At 44.1% G+C, this 17,163-nt stretch overlaps 1 protein-coding gene across 16 annotated transcripts in view; it reads left to right on the top strand.

The window, feature by feature from the left end:
* The window catches only part of epb41a (erythrocyte membrane protein band 4.1a), a 148,227-nt gene extending 133,648 nt beyond the window's left edge, over positions 1-14,579 (top strand). For all 16 annotated transcript variants that reach the window (XM_077196650.1, XM_077196649.1, XM_077196647.1 and 13 more), the window contains one exon: positions 12,085-14,579. The gene's annotated coding sequence lies outside the window, so the exon portion shown is untranslated. The remainder of the gene's footprint in view (positions 1-12,084) is intronic.
* Positions 14,580-17,163: the final 2,584 nt, after the last annotated feature.

The following is a 17,163-nucleotide window of genomic DNA, read 5'->3' as shown; positions in this document are numbered from 1 at the left end:
CTGGGCCACGGCTGTACCAGAGCTTCCAACCCCAGAGGGGCTGGCTGACTGATGGAGAACCACAGATGACAGTGCGTTGTCTCCTTGGAGGCGAATAGGTCCACCTCGGCGCGACCGAAACTCAACCAAAGGAGCTCCACCACCTCGGGGTGGAGTCTCCATTCCCCCGGCCTCGGCCCCTGCCTCGACAGGGAGTCTGCTACCACATTCAAATAACCAGGAAGATACATAGCTCTCAGAGACCGTAACTTCCCCTGGGACCACAGGAGGATCTGACGGGCCAACTTGTAAAGTGGACGCGACCGTAGGCCCCCCTGATGATTTATATACGAGACCACTGACATGTTGTCTGACTGAACTAGCACATGATGACCTCTAAGGTCCGCTAGGAAGTGTTTCAAAGCTTGGAACACCGCCAACATCTCTAGACAATTTATATGCCATGATAGATGATGGTCCTGCCACAGACCTTGGGCTGGACGACCACTCATGACCGCTCGTGGCTTTGATCGTGCGGAGGGGATTTCCCCTCGGGGAGAATCCCTTGGTCAAGAGCCACCACTGTAGTGGTCTCATGTACAACAGGCCGCAAGGTATAACGTTGGACGCTGCTGCCATCAGACCCAACAGTCTCTGAAACTGTTTTACAGTGAGTAGCTGGCCTAGCTTTACTTGTTTCATAGCTGAGAGAATCGAAGCGATGCGGGTCGGAGAAAGTTGCGCCCGCATCGAGACCGAATCCCAAACGACGCCCAGAAAAGTGGTCTTCTGAGAAGGAGATAATACACTTTTCTTTGCGTTCAGCCTCAACCCCAACTTTCTGATATGAGCGAGAACGACATCTCGATGCCGAACCGCCATCTGCTCTGTCTGAGCTAAAATCAACCAATCGTCGATGTAATTGAGGATACGAATGCCCTGAAGCCTCAGGGGCACTAAAGCTGCATCCATGCATTTTGTGAAAGTGCGGGGAGATAAAGCTAGGCCAAATGGAAGAACCTTGTACTGGTACGCCTCGCCCCCGAAGGCGAACCTCAGGAACTTCCTGTGTTGTGGAAGGATGGAAATGTGGAAGTACGCGTCCTTTAGATCTATCGTGACAAACCAGTCCTCGGATCTGATTTGTGAAACGATCTGCTTGATAGTGAGCATCTTGAATTTTAACTTCCCTACCGAGCGATTCAACAGGTGAAGATCTAAAATTGGACGCAACCCCCCATCCTTCTTTGGAACGATGAAATATCGGCTGTAAAAACCTGACTCCAAACTGGGAGGAGGAACCCGTTCTATAGCCTCCTTTTGAAGGAGTGCTTTCATCTCTTGTTCCATTACCAGAGCCTGCTCGGGGCCCACCACTGTGGGCAGAACCCCTCTGAATTTTGGTGGACGACACCTGAATTGGATAGCATAACCTTTTTTACTGTGTGCAGAACCCACTGAGATATTTTTGGAACGCTTTTCCACTCTGCCAGAAATACTACTAAGGGTACCAGTCTCTCGAGACTGGCCTCTGGTGTAACTTGAGCAGCAAACACAGCGCCCTGTAACGGCGCACCGGCAGGGAACGACTGGATTAACTGCTCTGAGACCCCCCTCAGAGGGGGCGAGCGTCCCTTGGGAAAGCGCTCGCTGGGACCGTCTGTGCCCCGGCATGAAGGCGGGGTTGGCAGAACGGGCCCCTGAGGGCACCGAGGAAGAGCGGGCACCGTGTAATGCGGTGAACACCTCTCTCCCACGGCAGGGACCACCCTCAGCACACAAGCGTCAGGACTTCTTCTTTGCCGAAGCCTTCTTGGCCATAATAACTGTCCTCAGATCAGTTTTGCCAGAAGACTTCGGCTGGGAGTGCTGCGTCTGGTCCCACTATTTGGAAGGGGGAGCGCGAGACGCGACACTCTGCTTCTGATGCGCCCTATGTGAGGAGCTGACTGACGGCCTGGACTGCTCCCGCCCAGCAGTACCGGGGACCAGAATTTTAAGAGGCATACATTTCTGGAACGCCACCGACTGTTTTTTCTCTTCCTGAAATCTATCTATGACGGTATTTACTGAGTCACCAAACAGACCATGAGGAGAAAGCGGAGCGTCCAAAAGAAAAGCTTTGTCTTTTTCTTTCATGCCAGAGAGATTCAACCATAGATGTCTCTCTGCGGCCACCAGGGCTGCCATAGTACGGCCCATTAGCTTGGCCGACTCCTTGGTGGCGCGCAGAGATAAATCTGCAGCCTGACGCAGTTCGCGAACTACATCAGTGCTGACCTCTTGACTGTCACTCACGTCTTTTAATAAGTCAGGCTGGTATGCCTGCAAGATGGACATCGTGTGCAGGCACGCCGAGGCTTGACCGGCCGCCGAATACGCCTTACCCACTAAAGCTGATGTACTTCTAAGAGGCTTAGAGGGTAAAAGTGGTGCTTTAAAAGAAGATGCAGCTTCAGCAGAAAGATGACTCGCAAGCGCCTCTTTCGCTTTGGGCATCGCCCCGTAACAATGAGATTTAGCCCCCACAATATTTGAATAAGACTGAAGTTTGAGGGCTGAAAACACGATAAGAGACCGGATTTTTCCAAGATCTCGAAACCTCTGTGTGAAGATCAGGGAAGAAGGGCAAGCACCGGCGTGGAGTTTGAGAACGGGAAGGCAAAAATCTTTCATCTAATTTAGATTTTTCTCTAGACTCCTGCCTAACAGCTGGCCACTCAATGCTTAATTTAGAAACAGCACGAGTGAGCACCTCCATAAGCTCCTCACTTTCGGGAGAACGAGATGGCGAATCATCGACATCTCCCGCATCCAGACTAATAACATCCAGCTCCTCGGAACTGGATAGTTGCAGTACTGGGGCCTCAGTTCGGGGGGAAGAAACCGCAGAGCGTGCTTCCGAACCCGAGACTGAGGCACTGGATCTAACAGGTAAGGGCTGAGATAGGGCAAAGCCCGTCTCAAGCCCCGCTGTTAGATCCATCTGCGATCCCCACGAATGACGTCGCAGCTCAGCCTCGGCAGAAGCGGGACCCGATCCGCGGGGATCGCGAACCGAACCACTCTCCTCAAAGAGTGATCGGCGGGAGCGGAGCGTTCTAAGAGGCAAACGGTCGCAATGCTCACAATCAGCCCCCTCGAGAGCTGACTGGGCATGCTGCACTCCCAAACAAACAACACATAGGCTGCGTGTATCCCCGCCCATTAAATAGCGCGAGCAGGGAGGAACACACTTCCTAAACTGTTGTTCGCACGCCAGTGTCTCTCAATATAATATATATATATACATATATATATATATATATATATATATATATATATAGTTTTTTGAAATAGTGAAACTCCTGCCTAGTGACAGACAAAAACACTTGAGACAGATCCACATATAGCGCTTACTGAAGGCATAGAAGCTGTAGCGCTTGTGTTTTGGAGGTGCTTTATAGTTTCCTGGTCGATGACGTCACCCGCCTATGACGTTCCGTCTCTCCATTGGACTGATTCCATACGTGCTTCATGACGCACACACGCAGGGGCGTTCCCACAGCTTGACGCAGCTCGAGTTCCCTTGACAAGGAACCTGAAAATGTATGATAGATTTAACTATTTAAAAAAAATGCTAAAGTAAATGAAAAGTTATTATTTTTTATCCTTCATTCATTACTGATTTTTGATTTTGCCATGGAGATGAAAGCTGTTAAAAGAAGACTGCTGTGCATATAAGCAATTCAGTGACAAGATAAGAGATTGCAGTGAAGCTACAAAATAAGATATGCCGCAGGCATGCACTTTTTGAAAATCTTGTGGCTGAATTGCTTAAATCTTCTGCATTCTAGTTAGAGCTTATTTTATTCATATGCCTGACAGAAAAAAATAAAGTTCTGGATTTCTTGCTTTATATAAAGTGCAAAAACGTCTCGGGTTATGGATGTACACTGAATCAGTTGGGGACGCTTTGGGGACATGTCCCGTGGTGTCACCAGACAGAACCCTGGTGTCTGAAGCACGTATGAAATCACGCCAATCTTATTGAAAATTGAACGTCAGTGCATATAAAAGGTTCAAATGTTAGACGACTCCCGCTTTCCCGCTCACAGAAAATGTGATTTTAATGTGATTTTAAACCTTTTCTATTACACATGCATGCAGCACAGCGCTTTAATGGTTTAAAATCACTTTTTCTGTTAGTTTCTGAACCTGAATACCTGAAAATCTTAAAACACTGTTTATTTCAATCATATATTTGTTCAGTTGTATTTATTTGTTGCGATTGCTAATTTTTTATTTGTTATTTTTTAATTACTGATTGTTTACTTGTTTTTAATAATGCTTAAAATTTATATTAGTTAGGCTAGTTGTTTTTGCTATGATATTTTTAAACCATAGGCAAAAGTTCCTTGTGTAGGTGTTTTTAGCCTATTGATTTTTGTTTATGATATTCAGCTACGATTAAATGGTTTGCTATAAGACATAAAATAAATGAAAGATATCTAATTTTTTTTTTTTTTTTACCTTATTGGAATTGAAATTTGGAATTGATAAGAGTCGGAATCGTTAAAATTTAAACAATACACAACCCTATTCCTTACCACTATTTTTTATTAGTTGTTTAATAATTGTAATGGCACTCCTGCTGCCAACCTAATACCAATAAGATTTGCGTGATTTCACATGTGACACCAGATTCCGCAAGACGCGTCCCCATAGCGTCAGCAACTGACGCAGTGTTGAGTTCCCCTTTAAAGGGAAGAACTTTTGCCAGAAAAATAATTTCAGTCTGTGTTTTCAAGAGAACACTCTTGAAAAAGGTCACCAACCATTGTTTTAGGATATACATTCCAAATTGATGATTTCGTCCCATAACATGCTTCCCCTTTCAATGTTGCATGTACTCAATGTTTCAAGCAATGCATTACTGCTGTACAAATATATTATTGTGTCATCGCTCCCTCTGCAGCATAGGTCTCTTAGCTTGATGGGTTTATGGGATGTATTTTGAATCTCCCCTTATATGGGCAATTAAGCCATACCATCTCCAGTGCTACTTTAAACCCATTACAGCCTTTCAGAGATTTTTGTCTTCCAAAAACTGTGTAGAAATTGCAGAATACTGCAAGCTTACCACAACAAACAAACCAAAAGTTCCCTTAACAAGATGGTAATGATGGAAACCTTCCACAGCACATCTCATACAAACAGAAAGCAGTCCATAAAATCTCAAAGAATTAGACACAGACGGGTAAAGTGTATGATTTACTGTTAGCATTAACTGCGCTCTAATAAAAACCTCAGTCCTTTGGACAGCACTGTTATACCGTTGTATTTATAGCTGTTATACATGCTTGTAGCAGGGTTGGTGGCATTCAGGATTATAAATTCCAGTTCAGCTCCAGAATTTCAATTGAGATAGCATGATGCATATAATTTAATTAGATGATATTAATATTAGAATTTATGAAATATTAGATGATACATAATATTGATTAGATGACATTAGATTATATTAATAGTCAGTTCCCTTTCAAGGGAACTCGAACTGTGTCGAATGACACTTTGGGGGAACGCCCTTAGCGTAGCGTCTCTGTAGCATGAATGAAACTAGACCAATCCTGATTGGTGTTGCGTCATGACGTAATGTGTGACGGCATAAGCGGAAGCTACAAAAGGACGCCGGCACACAACAGTGTTAGCTTTTTGCTCTTCAGCAAGTGCTCTGTGTCAAACTGTCTGTCCCGTTTGGTGTTGTTTGTTCCATAAGAATTGTCCTAAATAAAGCTGCAATATAGAATCTATACGCTTATTTCACGCAGCCGTTATTTTGAAATCAAAAGCGAGGCTCCGGTCGGAAGAAAACCGGATGTGTCGGCTTTAATCACAGGAGATCGCGAATGCGATGGTGTATTGTTGTGTTTAATGTAGAAATGAGTTATTCTAAAACTGTACATACATGTCTTTCATACTTTAGACTATATACAGTGAAAATAATTTATAAAGAAAATATTTTTTTATATGTAATTCAGAAAGTAAAAAAAGAAGCAGGAACGAACTATATACACATCCTATATAGTATATTAACATCCAATAGTGTAAATCGCGGCAGCAGCTTTAGGTTGGTAGTCCAAGGCATCGTTGTTTATCTTTACTTCCCACCGGAGCCTCACTTTCGATTTCAAAATGGCGGCTGCGTGAAATCAGCGTATAGTGGCTCGGATAACGGGTCTACTCTGCAATAAAGATTCTGTGACTGGGATCTCGCGTTGTCGAGGCAGCGCGTAGAATAAAGGTCTGCATTGCAATACAGAATCTATAGTGGCTCGGATCTCGCGTTTGCCGAGGCAACGCGTTGATTACGGGTCTACTCTGCAATAAAGATTCTGTGTCTTGGATCTCGCGTAGTCGAGGCAGTGCGTAGATTAAAGGTCATACATTGCAATACAGAATCTAGTGACTTGGATCTCGCGTTTGCCGAGGCAGCGCGTAGATTACGGGTCTACGTTGCAATAAAGATTCTGTGTGTGTGCGAGGCATTCACAGTCAGCTCCTGAGGGTGCAGGCAGCTGTTCATTGAGAAATATCTCGATGCTATATCCGTGCGCTGTCGGATGTTTGACCTGTTGACTTTCTTCTTGAGGGATGAAAGCCAAATACATATTGTAAAGACTTGAATCTCGCGTTTGCCGAGGCAGCGTGTAGATTACGAGACCGTATAACACAAACAGTATTGTCTGGTAATTAAGGCTGCATTTCATTTTAAGAAATTAAAATGATGAAATATTATCTGACTTTAAGGAAGTTAGATATTTTATTCCAGCCTACCATTCAGACTGTGTTTCACTTATACGTGTTTATGGCTGCATTTAATTCTGAGTAAATTAAAATGATGAGCAGCGAACGCACGCTGCTCTGTCTGCCCCACAGGCTTGCGGCCATGCAGTGTTCCTTCTGCACATCAAAAATTGTTTTTCGATTTTTTCCCCTGCCGATCCTCCGCTTCAGGGTATCAAATACGAGACAAAAATAGCAGGGCTATCCCCCACCCCCCGTTCGAGAACGAATCCCGATTGATACCCGAAGCCAGGCTCTAGAGCCTGGTTCCTTTGGTAAAATATTTTGATGCATGGAAATATCTCACAAATATTTCTCCCTGGCCCCTGTGCACCATTCAAAAGGGGTAGAGGCTGCAGTTCGGTTTCCGCCCACCAAGGTTCAACGGGGTGGTCTATGCAGGGTCGGGTATTGGAACGAAGTAAAGTTCCCGCTGGTAAAGGAGGATATAGAGCGTATTCCTCCACCAGACAGGGAGTCCGGGTTTTATAGCCGCTACTTTATAGTTCCCAAGAAAGATGGGGGGTTGTGTCCAATAATAGATCTCAGGCACTTGAATTGTTCTCTGAGGAGATTCAGGTTCGAGATGCTCACTATCCCCATCATCATGAGTCAAATTTAATCCAAGGATTGGTTTGTCACGATAGATCTAAAGGACGCATACTTCCACATATCCATCCTTCCATCTCACAGGAAGTTCCTGAGGTTCGCTTTCGGGGGCGAAGCGTACAAATATCGGGTTCTTCCGTTCGGCCTAGCTCTCTCCCTTCTCACATTTACCAAATGTATGGGTGCAGTTCTAGCACCACTGAGGCTCCAGGGCATCAGGGTGCTCAATTATATCGACAACTTGCTGATTCTGGTCCAGTCACAAGAGCTGGTGGTTCGGCATTGTGTTGTCGTCCTCTAGTGATGCGCGGGTCGGCTTTTTTTCCAAACCACGGTCCCGCTTTTATGAAATTATTTGGCCCGCACCACTGTATCTATTTTTACAACCCGCCCCGCACCCACGACCGTAGGCATTGTAATGTAAATGAAAACAGCCTTTATTTCAGCCTGAAAGTGTTTGGAAACATCGCCCTGTAAACTGGCAACAACATTGAACCATAAATTATTATGAATATGAACCATAAATCAGGTCATATTAATAAGATACATTTTCAACTTTTACAAAGCAGCGTTTGTATTCATCTAAAAGGCTAAACCATTTTTTATTTCTTAGACCCCCCACAAATATGTCTTGACATGCTGGATGTGCCCGTTTTGTGGCTCTCCTGTTTGTATATTTTTCACACAAGTTGCACTTCACGTAGCCGATACTGCTGTTGTCTCCTGCTGCAACTATTTCTGAGAACCGGTCCCAAACATTAGATTTAGAGGCCTGACCTTTTTTTTCTTTTAATTAGGTAAATTCCCAACCTCAATTTCTCCTGCACCTCGTCTTCCATCTCCACTTTTATTTCTCCGTTCTTGTTGTCGTGGCTGGCGGCGGGAGCTTTTTGGTGCACCGCTTTCGTGACGTGTCACATGACGTCAAAGGTTTGGGGACATCACGCAAGTTAAGTTGCTACGGCATTCGTATTGTAAACTTATCAAAGAACCTAATAAAATATGCAAATGGACATTCCCAAATATTTAATATAGGCTGGAAATTGCAAAGCAACATACATGGATTTTTTTTTATTTTGTTTTTAATGACCTGCCCCAACCCGCCCCGCAAATAAAGTGACAATTTCTTTCTTTTTGTTACGAGTCGACCCGCGCATAACTATCGTCCTCACCCACATCCAAAGCCTGGGGTTGAGACTCAACACGAAAAAGAACGCATTGACACCAGCCCAGAGAACCACGTTCCTGGGAGTGGTGTGGGACTCGGTCACGATGCGGACACGAGTGTCTCCTGCACGAATCGAGTCCATTCTGGCCACAATGTCCAGGATAAAGCTAGGCCAAGCCATTACTGTGAAACATTTTCAAAGAGTGTTAGGGCTCATGGCGGCCGCGTCCAACATTATTCCATTTGGCCTGCTGCACATGAGGGCCCTCCAGTGGTGGTTGAAAACCGAGGCATCAGGGTTACGCGCAGATGCCTTCGTTCCCCTATCTATGTGGAAAAAAGCTTGGTTTCTGTCCCAAGGTCCAGTGTTGGGAGCGTCATATCGCTGGAAAACCGTTTCGACAGACGACTCCCTCACGGGCTGGGGCGCGGTCATGGATGGCCGCTTTACGACAGGCCTATGGCAGGACCATCATTCCTCCTGGCACATAAACTGCCTGGAGATGTGTGCGGTGTTCCGAGCTCTGAGGAGTTTCCTGCCGGACCTCAAAGGTCAGCATGTCCTTGTGAGGTCAGACAATATGTCGGTAGTGGCCTATATAAACCATCGGGGGGTCTGAGGTCTCGCCCTCTATGCAGACTGACGCATCAGATCCTCCTGTGGTCCCAAGGGAAATTGTTATCTCTAAGAGCAACATACATCCCTGGGAGTCACAATCAGGAACAGACATCCTGTCGAGACAGGGGCTGAGGCCCGGGGGATGGAGACTCCACCCCGAGGTGGTGGAGTCGATATCTCAGAGGTTCGGCCCAGTGGAAGTGGACCTATTCGCGTCTCCAGAGACGACCCACTGTCCATTGTGGTTCTCCCTCTCTCATCCAACCCCGATGGGGTTGGATGCTATGGAGCAGTCGTGGCCGAGGCTGTGTCTGTATGCATTTCCCCCGATCGCTCTGCTCCCGGGAGTTCTAGAGAGGGTCCGTCGCGACGGGATCAGTTTACTGCTGGTAGCCCCGTTGTGGCCGGCCCGAGTATGGTTCCCAGACATTATATCGCTCCTAGACGGCCCTCCGTGGGAGATTCCCCTCAGGAGGGACCTGCTGACACAGGCAGAGGGCTCAATATTTCACCCTCTGCCCGAGTTATGGAAACTGTGGGTCTGGCCCATGAGGGGGCACAGTACCTAGAGGCCGGCCTATCAGCTGGAGTAGTGGAGACCATACTCAGCTCTAGAGCTCCCTCCACGAGGAAATTGTACGGCTTAAAGTGGAATGTCTTTACCAATTGGTGTAGAGAGTGTGAGGTGGATCCAGTTTACTGCCCAGTGGCTTCAGTTCTGGAGTTCCTCCAAGATCGCTTTTCAGCTGGTCTTACCCCATCCACAATAAAGGTGTTTACACACCACAAAAAACAATTTCCACGCTCCTCTGGGTGATGGGCCTGTGGGGAGACAGTAGTTGGTCGTACGTTTCCTCCGTGGGGCTTGGAGGATGAGGCCTGCGGCTCGTACCAGGGTTCCCACATGGGACCTGGAGGTGGTTCTCGAAGGGCTGGCTTAGGCCCCCTTCGAACCACTGGAGTCGGCTGAGGCCAAGAACTTTTCCCTAAAGGTGTTTTTTTCTGTTGGCCATTACTTCTCTGAGGAGGGTAGGAGATCTCCAGGCGCTCTCTATATCCCATGGGTGCCTGGAGTTTGCTCCAGACGACATTAAAGCCATCTTACATCCCAGGCCGGGCTATTTGCCTAAGGTGCCATCTAATGTGGCACGGCCTACGGTTCTTCGGGCTTTTCATCCTCCACCTCCCGTGACGGCAGATGAGGGGAGACTTCATCTGCTCTGCCCTGTCAGAGCTCTAAAAATTTATATTCAAAGATCCTCTTCATGGCGGAAGTCAGACCAGTTTCTGGTGTGTTTTGGGTCGCCCAAGAAGGGTCTTCCCGCCTCCAAACAGACCATCAGCAACTGGATTGTCCATGCTATTTCTTTGGCCTACCAGGTGCGCAATTTGCATTTGTAATTTGCAATTGGCATGGCGTCCTCTAGAGGCCTCCTCTCAGGGGTCCCGATCCAGGAGGTCTGCGATGCAGCAGGATGGGCCACCCCCCACACCTTTATTAGGTTTTACAGTCTGGACATTCCGTCTACGCCTGGCACTCTTGTGCTCTCGTCCTAAATGTGCCTGTGAGCAGCTTCACACTAGGACAGGCAGGGCGCATTGTGGCATAGTGGGTACTCGTTCCCCCAAAGTGTCATTCGACGCAGTTCGAGTTCCCTCGAAAGAGAACGTCTCAGGTTACGACTGTAACCCTTATTCCCTGAGAAAGGGAATGAGAACTGCGTCCCTTCGCCACACTTTCCCCTTCCTGGGAGCGCTTGCTTCATCACAGAAGCTAACACTGTTGTGTGCCGGCGTCCTTTTGTAGGTTCCGCTTATGCCGTCACACATTACATCATGACGCAACACCAATCAGGATTGGTCTAGTTTCATTCATGCTTCAGAGACGCTACGCTAAGGGCGTTCCCCCAAAGGATCATTCGATGCAGTTCTCGTTCCCTTTCTCAGGGAACAAGGGTTACAGTTGTAACCCGAGATGTTTTTTTTGTATAAGAAAATTGTATAAAATTTAGTTTACAACATTTAATGAATTATTTCTTTTATGGACTAGGATGCCAATGAAAACAATGTTATTTTAGTATTATTTATATACTATTAACTAATATTTTGACAGCTTTTATTTTTATATTTTCAGTTTTCATTTCAATTTTACTTTAAGTTTTAGTCATTCATGTGCTTTGGTCATTTTTATTAGGATTTTGAATATTTTTATTTAGCTTTAATTTATATTTCTTTTAGTTTTTGTTTTAGTAATTTTTGTACTTCAACTTAGTTGCCAAGGCAACTTTTCTAAGTTTTTTAAGTTTTCCTCTGATATTTATATTTTATTTTATTTCAGCTTTTTTTTCAATTAATAATTTTTTTAAATAGTTTTAGTAATGATAAAGACTAACATCAGAATACCATAAGTCAAACATAAAAAAATAATCAACAGAATGTTCGGATTTTTGACTACAGTCAAACAATTAACACAAGTAAAAGTTTCTTAGTTTAATCCTTTTTAGACCATAGTTTTGAGACATACAGTATGTGTAATGGAAAACTAGTCCAAGAACTCTCAGAGTTAGGTCTGTAAATGTGGGACTTTTGGTCTGTTTATGTGAGGTATTGGGCATCTGGTGCTGTTTAACCAGCTGTCAGGGTGGTATGTATACAGTCACAGAACTCCCAGAGGATAATGGTTAATGCTGCCCTGCTAGTTTGTTCCCACAGTGGCCTGTTGTGTGCGTGCAGAGACCCGGTTCACCCCCCCCCCCCTCCCCCTCCCCTCCCCCTTTTTGTCACTGATCCGTGACCCATTTGGGATGTGTTTTTCTTTTTGCCCGACCGGAAATGTTCTTTCGCGCATGATTGTTGATCACTCTTTGATCTCACATCAACGTAGGGTGAAGAAAACGGGACCAGTCAGGTTTATGAATGTGAAAAAACAACGCAAGAGCCCTCACATCCAGCCCCTCCCCATCAACCCACTAAGCCCACCAAGTTCCTCCCACGAAAAACACTTCCTGTAGCAGCACGTCCCACCCAGCAATTGCCGTCTGTGACCACCATATTCCAGTCCCTGAACATCTGTCAGATCTCAAGTGTCTTGTACTGCAAAACTGAGCATCTACAACTACTCCTGTCCAGTGTCCAAAAGCAGAATTCAAAGCAAAGATTCATCCAATTCCCAACATCTTCCCAAAGAACTGCCTGACCTCCACAGCGTTCAAGACATTCCATGATGGACTGAACCATGTTACAAAATAGTTTTGTAAAACAGTGGCAAAAGAGCATCTTTTTATCTGTAATTCATACAATGTTTTTAGGGTGGATTCCAAAGGCATGGTTTACATAATAACAACTGGGCAGTGGGAATTTAAAGGACAATTTTCTAAAGTGTCAATTTGTATTTTTTTTTAACTTAATTTAATTATTTTTGCAATTGGTTGATTTAACATCTGATTATGTTGTTACAGGCATTTTTTGTTGTTATTCAGACAGGGCAAAGGAGCATCTGTTATAATGTGAAACACTTGTTAAAGGGGAAGTTCACCCAAAAAATACATATTTTAATTCTTTTCAACACAAAAAAAGACATTTTGCAGAATATTCATGCTGCTCTTTTCCAAGTCTCAATGTTATTCTAACAACTCAATGTTGTTCCAAGCTGGTATGACTTTCTTTCTTCTGTGGAACATAAAAGAACATATTTTGAGAATGTATGTCTATACAATGTACGTCGATAGTCAACAGAACTGTTTGATCACCAGACTTCTTTAAAATATGTTCCTTTGCGATCCATAGGAGAAAAAGTCATACAGGTTTGGTATGACATGAGGGTGAGTAAATGATGACAGACATTTAATTTTTGAGTGAACTTTGCCATTAAGTTGTTTCCCCTTCTCAGTTGTTCTCTAATTTCATTTTCATCCATAATGACATCAATAATGTCAAATGTCAACCGTTGTCATGAGTCTTGCAATTGAAACTAACGCATCACTTTGAACATGGAAATTGGATTTTAGGGACTGCAGAGGAGGGGAAGGTTTTCAATGGTTAAATTTAATTTAAATTCCTCACACAAACACCTTTTATGATGCCCAATTCACTTTCATTGAATAGAAAAGAGCTGCATGTACATTATGCTAAACCTCTGAATTTCGCAGAAGAAAGAAAGGCATACAGGTTTGGAAAAATATGATGACAGAATTTTAATTTTTGGGTAAACTTTTCTTAATTCAGAACTCCATCCTGTTGTAAAGTCCCATATTTTATGTTCCTCTTGAATGTGAAGGTATTATTTTGTTCTTGGTGTAAAAATAATGTGTTAACTTTATTCAGAATGCTGGAGCAAATTCAGATGTTTTCTTGTGTTTAAAAGTTACATTACTTTACATATTTGTTAAGGCTTGTATACATTTTATTTTGTTTCATTGGTAATGTTGTCATACTGTGTCATCATGGATTTGGGGTCCAATGAAGATGGGGTAGGGTATCGTAGTTAAACTACATTCTATGATATTTCTATTTATTTTCATCAGTTTTGTTTTCTTGTTTGTGTGTGTACTTTGCATTTTAGATGCCCTGCTCTCTTAAATACATCTTTGATGGGTTTTTTTGTTTGTTTTGTATTAGATCCAGAATCCCAAACACCAGCTCCTGCCAGTTTTAAAATGGGATTTGCAGGGATAACTCTATTCATTTTCAGTATATTTCTACTTTTCTACTAGAGGGGGCAGTATGTTCTTACCAATGAGTCTATAGCAGATCTGCAAAGCCTTCAAAATGAGCATCCACACACAACATGAAATGGTTTTTAGTTGAATTGGAATTAAGTCAGATTTAGTTAATTGCAACTATGGTAAGTAAATGTGCCAAACATGAATCTGAAAGCGATCAGACGGATCTTACAGCGAATTAAAATGTTTCCATCATTCATTGAGACATTCAATTTTAAAGACTGACAATTCTGGTGCAGTAATTCAATTCTAGAAAATCGAAGTGGGAATTTTGTGGATTTTATATTGTGCATCAACACTGCTGGTGGCATAAGGGCTCCTGTGGTAGAGCATACTGCCCCACGTCAAGCTGACAAGTCAAGTATGTCCAGTTTTTAATGTCTATTTTTAAATGTTACGCTTTTATAATAGTTCAAATAGTATCCTGAACAGAGACCAGGGTGTTGTAGTTCGTTTGGTGTGTTGTTTTCTTCATTGTGGCACTCCTTTCCTATGCTAGTCTGGGGTGAAGAAAAGAAAAGAATCATACGTTTATCCTCAGAGGTTATTTTTCTTCTCATCACACAATTGTTTTTTGTTTGTTTTTTGCCATCACTGAAAAAAAGACAAATGTACAATATATGGACTAAATAAACTCCCAACATAGACACATTCTTCACACTTGGTTTCATGACTTTTTGTTATTCACAACCTCCTTTATTGTCTCCTTGTCTGTTTCTTAATACATGTTCCATATCTTCTTTTGGTGTTTACTCGGTACATGTTTTTACATTTGTAATATTTCATTAAAATGAAACTACTTCCTTTTCAGGTGACATCAGTCTCTCTTTTTAAACTCCTCGCCTCCAACCCACACCCATTTTTCACAATCCAATCAATAGTCCTGCACAACTTTTTACCCTTTAACACTCTGTTTCACATTGAAACATGCCATGTTACAGAAGTAACATGAGATGTAAATGTGATCTACCTCATGTAATTTAGATTTCATGGTGATCAAGTCTCTAATAGCTCAGACTCTAGATAAGGCAGACTCCAGATAACCATTTTATAATTCAACTCAACATATTAACACAGAAATCACTTCACACAGCAGAAAAACTGCTCGACATATTCCTTCTGTTACAGGCGCACACATGCATATGTAAGATGTGTGAAACAGGCATAACTCTTCTAACAAGCACTGCATTTCTTTACTAATGTTTAGCTTGATGAAAGCACTGGTGCAGTTAATGACTTTGACCTCAGTTGATTACCTCATAACCCTGGAGACAGGATGTGTGAAGTGTGAACACAGAATGACGCAACAGAATTCAGAATAAAACAAGATTCATCAGGAAGGTTATAGAAAAATCTGGAAAACAAATTTAGCTGGATATGACTGCATTAAAACAGAGACGAATGTTGGCGATTTTCTTGCCTTTACTTCATACTCCTGCATCATGCACTTAATGCTTCGGTTCAGTTGCAAAAAATGGGCGGCACTAAAATATATGGCTGTTGAATTAATTTATTACACTGCATTCAGGGTTCTTACTGGCCATAAAATATCTAATGTTTAAAATTTTAGAATTAATATAATAAAAATTCGAAAATATTTCCCCCCTAATACCATAAACAATAAAAGTATCATAATAGTCTTACAGTATATGTATTATTTTGCAGTTTCTGGCTGTCTATGTAAAGCAACTATTATTTGGAGCCTGTTAGGTGTTAATTGTGGACCCTATGGCAATTCAAATAATATCCATATTTAAATAATAAATTAGATTTAGTGCATATCAAATCTGCAGTGTTGAAAATAATATCCCAAAAGTGTAGCAGTGATAAAAATAGCAAAAAAACGTCTCGGTAACGTATGGTAACCCTCATTACCCGAGGAGAGAACGGAGACGTGAGTCAGAAGTGATTCTGACGAATGGGGATCGCTTGCGAGAGCCTATCTACTTCGAGTCTAACTAAACGAGCCAATGCACATTGGCATGCGATAATTGCACCAGCTGCTGTGCATCGTGGCGCGAGCATGTAATGAGCAGGAGGTGCCTCGCATCCTTGTTTTTCCGCTGAGGAGCCTGAACTGTGTGTCAGGTCGGCCGTACAGCGGAAGCTCAGCAACTGTGGTGAGGGGACTCGCGAGAGGCACTGTGACGGATACACATATGGACTAGCCAAGCAGGGTAGTACAACATATGGCAGTCTCTTGGGTGGTTCCAGCCTAGTTATAGAAAGACACAGGCCCGTCCACAGAGAAGCTGATTGTGGAGGAATATACATATGGACACCCAGCCTAACACAGGTTCCAATATGCATATGATTATAGGCCTGGCGTCAGATGCTCCGCAACATCTGACTGCCGCAGTGGTGACGGAGGAACTCACAGGGTTAGCCATTTCTGGGGAACACTACTGGAGTGAATAGATGCACGTATCCGGCCCATAGGGGTCGGAGTGGTGTTGCAAGCCGACAATAAGAACGTATTCCTCGCGCGACTGGCCAGTGGGGGTGAGTATATATGGGAAGATACCGGCTCTACACAGAGGCTATAGAATCTAGCGAACGTGTTAGGTGTCGCCCAGCCCGCAGCTCTACATATATATGTCATCGAGACGCCTTGAGCCAGTGCCCAGGAGGAAGCAACACTTCTAGTTGAGTGTGCTTGCAACCCAAACGGGCAAGGCACGCCTTGGGCTTCGTAAGCCAAGGCGATGGCATCCACTATCCAGTGGGCCATCCTCTGCTTGGAGACAGCCTTTCCCTTCTGCTGGCCACCATAACAGACGAAGAGCTGATCTGAGGTCCTGAAGCTTTGCGTTCTGTCCACATAAAATCGCAAAGAGTGGACGGTAGAGATGCGCGGATGGGCATCTATTATTTCATCCGCAACCGCATCACAAAACTCATCATCCGTCCGCCATCCATCCGCACCAACGTTTTTGACCAATTTTCCCACCCGCCATCCGCTGATACAAGGCGCTGCTGATACAAGGCGCTGCTGATGACAGCCGCGAGACTAGAAACCGCCCGCCACCCGCCCGAATTTCATTAAAATATTTTTTTCCGTCACGTCATCCGCCCGATCCGCGGTTTATCCGCGGAGTCCGCGGCTATAACCGCCAAACGCGCATCTCTAGTGGACGGGACAGAGAAAAGCTAGGGCTGGGTCTGCCTCCTCCGAAGACAGCTCTTGCAGGTTCACTACCAGGTCCCTGAAGGGAGTGGTAGAAACCTTGGGCAAATATCCG

The sequence above is a fragment of the Siphateles boraxobius genome, unplaced genomic scaffold (genome assembly GCF_051911475.1).
Source record: "Siphateles boraxobius isolate OS27281-9 unplaced genomic scaffold, OSU_SipBor_1 35, whole genome shotgun sequence".
Taxonomy (NCBI): Eukaryota; Metazoa; Chordata; class Actinopteri; order Cypriniformes; family Leuciscidae; genus Siphateles; species Siphateles boraxobius.
The sequence above is the reverse complement of the archived record's forward strand: the minus strand, read 5'-3'. Positions and strand labels throughout refer to the sequence as shown.